Genomic DNA, 7,205 nt, shown 5'->3' with positions numbered 1-7,205 from the left:
TTTCTTTTCTTCACTTTTCTTATTTTTAGGACAGTCAGTCTTCACATGACCTCTTTCTCCACATCCATAACATTTAATGCTTGAAGAAGATCCATGATTTTCTTTCCTTTCTTCACGGTATTTGTCTTTTCCCTTGGCTTTCATAAATTTTGCAAACTTCTTAATCATAAGACTCATGTTTTCTTCATCATCATCGGAGTCATCATCTTCAATCCTTTTAGAGTTCTTTCCTTTGGAGATCTCGAACTTGAAGGCTAGTGTCTTTCTTTTGCCTTGATCTTCTTCAGCCGTCAATCTTCTCAACTCAAGTTCATGCTCACGGAGTTTCCCAAACAAGATTGGCATAGACATTTGAGTAAGATTTTGAGACTTAGAGATGGTAGTCACCTTTGGTTGCCAAGACCTGTCCAATGATTTCAAAATTTTTACATTTAATTCATCAGTATCAAAAGTCTTACCCAACCCTGTCAAGTGATTCACTATGTGAATGAACCGCTTTTGGACATCAGAAATTGTTTCTCCAGGTTGCATTCTGAACATCTCATACTCCTGAATGAGAGTGTTCTTCCTTGCACGTTTCACGTCCTCTGTTCCTTCATGTGTGACTCTGAGAACCTCCCACATTTCTTGTGTTGTCTTACAAACTGAAATTCTATAAAACTCATCAAGTACAACAGCAGATGAAATAATGTTGCGAGCCTTAATATCAAATTGAGCTCTTCTATTTTCCTCTGGAGTCCAGTTAAAGTATGGTTTTTCTACTTCTACACCATCAATAGTTCTTTTTGGAATATAGGGACCATTTAGTACAGCTTCCCAGATGCCTCTGTCAACAGACCCCATAAAAATTTCCATTCTGACTTTCCAGAATGCATAGTTATCACCAGTAAAGAGTGGTGGTCTGTTGATTGAAGCACCCTCGGCATATACTTGAGTTTGATGACCGGCCATTTTCGAAAAAAAATTTGAAAAAATATCAAAGCAAGCTCTGATACCAATTGTTGGAACAATCGGTACCGTTATAGAATTTTGCACAGCGGAATAACTTATAAAGCGGAAAGCGTGTTCAGTCAAACTCTTAATAAGATGGTCAGTTTTAGAAATTTAATTTTCTTAGAGACAAATTTCCAAACCGTTGATGTACGTACAATAAAATAAGTATAGGGAATAAGAAGAACAACACAGAATTTTTATCCTGGTTCGAATCAAAAGATTCTACGTCCAGTCGTTAATCACTATAAATAGTGATTAACCTTTTTCACTAAAAATTGTTTAACAGATTACAAGATAATGAACAATAAAAATGAATAGAACTACTCTACCAACTTGAAGAGAACCACTTCAGCAATCGACCAACGATTCACAAGCTTCTCCTTTCACAAGACCAGGCAGAGCACCTTGCTAACTTGAAGAGAGTCTGCTCCGACTATCGACACACGATACGCGAGCCTCTCCTTTCACAAGACCAAGCAAGGGAACAATGAACAAAAAGCTTTCTGAGAACGTTCCTCTGACACACAGTGTTCTAAGCTTTCTCAGTTCAAAAACAACGTTAACGTTCTAATTTCTCCAAAACAAAATATATAGCCAAGTACACTGAATGCCAAAGGTCAGCTCCCAACTGCCATGAATAATCGATTATTGTAAGTGATAATCGATTATTCAAGTCCGTTATAGGTTTTCAAAAATGTGATAATCGATTATATGAAGTGATAATCGATTATTCAAGTATGACTTGTGATAATCGATTATTGCTTCATCATAATCGATTATTGTAGTTAAAAATGTAAGTTTACAAGGTTTACAAGAATTTCCTACTACATTTAATTTCTACAAATTGCTTTTAACTAATTCTAATATCTTCTGCAACTAAAACTTCTTGTAACATCATCAAAACAAATTTCTTCAAGATTTACCAATACTCCTTATTGGTAACACATTCCACTGAAATAAAAAAAAAAACGAACCTTCACTCAGCACGAGGTGCGGCGGTTGGAACACAGACGAAGATAAAGGTGTGGGTGGGACTGACAACCCGGAAAACCCCTCTTTTTGGTCCACCGAACAGTCCACACTCCGGCGACACTCCGGCGATGCTCCGACGGCACTCCGTCGGCACTCCGGGACAGGGACGGAAGCAGCTGGGACGACGCGAGACCTTCAACGCGCCCCTAGTTCGCTGGGCCGGACCGGACGAAAGACGATGGCGTCTTCCCTTCCTTCGCCAACGTCGAACCTGTGGCGACCGTGAATCGGAATCGCCTGGAGGGGTTCGATAGCTCCCAGACAGCCTTCAACGTTGTCCGGCGACACTCCGGCAAGCACTCCGTCGGACGTCTCTCTCTCCAACTCCCTTTCTCCAAGTTGTTCGGCCTCTCTAGGTTACACTCTCTATCTCTGAACCTTCGCGCTTCTCTCTCTTAAATTGTTCCAAAATCAATTTCAAATTTGAAACGCGGACCTGCAAACCCTGACCACTCCCTTTCCACGTCATATTTCATTTTCATTTAATTTTTCCAACTGGACCACTCAAATTTAGACACGTGTGACGTGTCTAAATGTTGTCAAAAGTGGTTGTTCAAATATCATTTTCCAATTTATATAGAATATTGTAAACTTTAAGAAAACAAAAATCCATTCTTGCATTTAGTATGGAGTTGTAAAAATGGTTTTGCTGACTAAGTTGTGTTTGTGAACAACATCCATTCACCACTCCAATTCGAGAGATTTCCGAACACAACGACGGCTTCACCACTATCAGCCACCATCAAACCATGGCGACCTGAAACTCGTTTCACAGAAATACCAGTAATTTTTCGGCAATCGCCACTTTAGACTTGAGCAATCGTCATATCCCGTTAGGGTTTGCAGACTCTCCATTGTGGAGCTTGCTTCAGGTGAATAATTTGCAAGTCTTGCTTTGTCCGCGCAATGATTAAGCTTTGTTCCCATAGAAAAAATATATTATCCAAATGGGTATTGTTTGCAAAAATGCACAGCACAAATGAGGCGATTCAGGAGGTTGGAGAAGCGAGCGAGAGAGTGAGCAAGGTTATGATGACGTGTCCCACACTGGCACTTGACACTGCTCTTAATCAAACTGGAGTTAAAGTTTCCCCTGATTTAGTTGAAGATGTTCTCAAACGATTTGAGAATGCGGGCATGTCAGCATTTCGGTTCTTTGAGTGGGCAGAGAAGCAGAGAGGGTACTCGCACAGCATAAGGGCATATCACTTGATGATTGAATCTCTGGCTAAGATTAGACAGTACCAGATCGTGTGGGACCTTGTTAATGCCATGAGGAAAAAGGGCATGCTAAATGTGGAGACTTTTTGCATCATGATGAGAAAGTATGCTAGGGCTAACAAGGTCGACGAGGCTGTTTACACCTTTAATGTCATGGATAAGTACGATGTGGTCCCAAATCTTGCTGCATTTAATGGTTTGTTAAGTGCTTTGTGCAAGTCCAACAATGTGAGGAAGGCTCAGGAGATTTTTGATGCTATGAAGGGTCGATTTGAACCAGACGCGAAAACTTATAGCATTTTGCTGGAGGGGTGGGGAAAAGCTCCCAATCTTCCCCGGGCAAGGGAGGTTTTTGGAGAGATGGTTCATGCTGGGTGTGATCCTGATGTTGTTACTTATGGTATAATGGTTGATGTTCTTTGCAAAGCAGGGAGGGTCGATGAAGCAGTTGAGGTTGTGAAGGAAATGGATGAGAGCAATTGCAGGCCTACATCCTTCATTTATAGTGTCCTGGTTCATACTTATGGAGTGGAGCACCGAATTGAAGATGCTATTGATTCATTCCAGGAGATGGAGAGGAAGGGAATCAAGGCTGATGTTGTGGTTTATAATGCCTTGATTGGTGCCTTTTGTAAAGTAAATAAGTTTAAAAATGTGCGCAGGGTCTTGCAGGAGATGGAGATCAATGGCGTTGCGCCGAATTCAAGGACCTGCAATGTTATCATAAGCAGTATGATTGGTCAGGGACAGACTGATAGAGCTTTTAGAGTTTTCCGCCGGATGATCAAGTTATGTGAACCGGATGCTGATACTTACACAATGATGATAAAAATGTTTTGTGAGAAAAATGATCTGGAAATGGCTCTGCAAATATGGAAGTTTATGAAGTCAAAACAATTTGTTCCAAGCATGCACACCTTTTCTGCCCTTGTCAAGGGGCTGTGTGAAAAAGGTGATGCCGCAAAAGCTTGTGTTGTGCTTGAAGAGATGATAGAGAAGGGAATTCGACCATCACGTATTACGTTTGGGAGGTTGAGACAGTTGCTTTTAAAGGAAGGGAGAGAAGATGTGCTCAAATTTCTTCATGAGAAAATGAATCTTCTTGTCAAGGAGCCTTTACATGATTAAAAAAGGTGAATGCAGTTGGCAACTAGAAACATATAGCAAGCTTTGAATACTATTTTGTTGTCAAAACAGTTTTGTAACCACAGTTTTGTATACTTGGGATCTGCCTATTATGTAATATAGAAATCAGACCGCTTAACTTACTGGTAGACTTTTTCCTTTACTTATTCACTCTGATTTCTGTTATTATAATTTTTTATGTTGCTTCTTTTCATAAGATTTTCCTTTTCCTTTGGCAGATATGCGGATACTGCCAAGTCCTTCCCAAATATAAAATGCATTGATGATCAAACATTGTATGCCATGTCATTGCTGATGAGATCACAAGACCATTATCCACTAGATTTTCGAATGTGACATAATGATGCCCTGCATGTTATAGGGAAAACTTCCTCTAAAGTTAGAATATCTCTAAATTAGCATGGGTGTATTCACCCTTTGAATTTGAGTTAAGATTTTATGCTTGATGATCGATGAAGTTTTATTGGAAGTGAGCGGGGGTTAAAAGTATTTGCTTTGGATTTGTCCCTAGTGAATTGGAAAATATCCTGATTATCATTTAGTGAAGAAAAACCTTGCGCTAGTGGCTGTTCATGATCTCTGACAAATCAATGATGTCACTTACCCTGCTGGTAAAGCTCCCTTTAAAACTTACTTTTATTGATCGCAGACTTAGAATGATATTCTTAGATTTTCAGTATGTTGTTTCTTTTGGCCTAAATTTTCAGCTGTTAAAATGCCATTTGAGGTGGGTCTGCATTTTATGATGTCACTTTGTTACTAGCTTATGTTGTATATAATTTAATAAACAAACACTGCTATGAGTATATTACATAGCAACAAAGATGAACATAGGAAAACAAGAATGAACCACACGGGAGAGGAAGGTTCTGCCCAATCCTTTTTCTCTCCACCATCAGCTTGACCTTTACTATATTTGTCTCACACACATAGTCCTTGAACCGTATGTTAATTATTTTGGGTTGTGGGATTTTCCTTATTTTTTCATCATTTCAGCTGCCATGTGACCTATTTCTAGATGTCTCTATATTGTCCTCATTTGTCTTTTATGTAATTGGCTTCATTGCAAATTTAAACCAGTAGTCGATGCACATTGCAGTGGTTAACTACAGCAAATCAAACGGAATATGGCCCAACCATATAAGTTTCCTGTTGTAATTTGAGATAATATCTTCAGAATCTTCTTAATTAGAGGAAATAAATACATAATCTTTTATTTTATTTTATTTTTTTCTAGTTTTCCTAGTTTCCCCATTTTCCTATTTAGGAGAACTAGATTATTACAAATAGAGGGTATGAAAATGTATTTTTTATGAATTGAGAATAATAAAATAAGTCTTATTTTCAACTTGGTGTCAGAGCTCCTGATTTTGGGACTCGATTCCGCTACAACAAGTCGCACCGCCGCCGTTGTCCGACCACCACCGCTGTTGTCCGACCATCGCCGTTGCCTGTTGGGGTCGTTAATGGGGCAGAAAAGTGCGCCCAACACTGGCGATCACAACGCCTGAAGTCGCTTCGTGAGAGGAGCCGCCACCGCGTGTAGCCCACGCGCCCACCTCCGACGAGACCCACTCGCCGCCGCCTCCACAAACATGGTCGCCGGAGCCCCCTGAGTCCGTTCCTAGGGTCGGTGACGACTCTTTTTGGCTGTATTTGAGTAGATCTGAATTTTAAGTTTTGCTCTTTTATTCTCGGTGTGACCCACTCGTCGTTGCCGCCACAGAAGAGTTGCTGGAGCCTCCTGAGTCTGTTTTTAGGGTTGGTGACAATCCTGTTTGGCCTATATTTGAGTAGATCTAAGTTTTAAGTTCTGTTCCTTTTTTCTCGGTGTGACTCATACGCCGTTATCGTCTTGGAGACTCCTGGTTGCATTCTACGGGATGTCTGAAGTAAAAATTATTCCTTTGAAAACAATGGATGAATCAATAAGTAAGCCCTTTGGATCATGTACTCTGTCAATAAAAGGTAAGATTTGCCTCAATATTGTTGATCATGTGTCTCAAGGTATTTGGATCCTTGATTCGGGTGCAACTGATCATATGACACCTTTCAGTATGTCCTTCAACTCATATGGTAAAAGAAATAAAGAACAACTTATTACAGTTGTGAATGGTCAGGGTATACCTATATGCAACTTTGGGAATATAATTTTGAATTCATCTATTGTATTAAAGGATGTTTTACATGTTCCTCAATTAGCTAATAGTCTTATCTCTGTGCAAAAAATCACAAAGGATTTAAATTGTTCAGTAACATTTTTTCCAACTTATTGTGTTTTTCAGGACCTTGGCACGGGGAAGACAATTTTAACTACTAAGGAGTAGAGTGGGTTGTATTTTTTAGTGTTTAATGACCAAAGCAACACAAAAATCATGAGTCAACAAGATACATCTGAGACGTGGGCAAAAAATATCAAATATGGTTACATCATCAAAGGCTTGGGCATCCTTCATTTAGTCTTATCAAGTCCTTGTTTCCCCAATTGTTTACCAGAGAGTCTGTTGAATCTTTTAAATGTGATATTTATCAATTGTAAAAACATCATCGTGCATCTTATCCTATTAGTCACAAAAAGAGTATTTCGCCATTTGATTTAATTCACTCTGATGTTTGGGGTTCTGTCATAGATTCCATTTTCGGAGCCAAATGGTTCGTTACCTTTATTGACGATTGTATCCGTGTCACGTGGACATACTGTTGTGAGGGTCGCACCTCCCACAAAAGTTGTGCATATAAGAATGCAGTATAGACTAGGAAGTGACTCCTAGGTCGTCTCTCAAGGACCAAATGTGGTTCGAGTCTTAGGTCAA

At 39.7% G+C, this 7,205-nt stretch overlaps 1 pseudogene; it reads left to right on the top strand.

Moving 5' to 3' along the window:
• Positions 1 to 2,700: 2,700 nt before the first annotated feature.
• On the top strand, positions 2,701 to 5,403 carry LOC148195332 (pentatricopeptide repeat-containing protein At1g77360, mitochondrial pseudogene; annotated as a pseudogene).
• The last annotated feature ends 1,802 nt before the right edge of the window (positions 5,404 to 7,205 follow it).

This window comes from Vigna umbellata, chromosome 7 (genome assembly GCF_029865625.1).
Source record: "Vigna umbellata cultivar VRB3 chromosome 7, Vumbellata_1.0, whole genome shotgun sequence".
Taxonomy (NCBI): domain Eukaryota; kingdom Viridiplantae; phylum Streptophyta; class Magnoliopsida; order Fabales; family Fabaceae; genus Vigna; species Vigna umbellata.
This window is presented reverse-complemented; position numbering and strand designations above follow the sequence as displayed.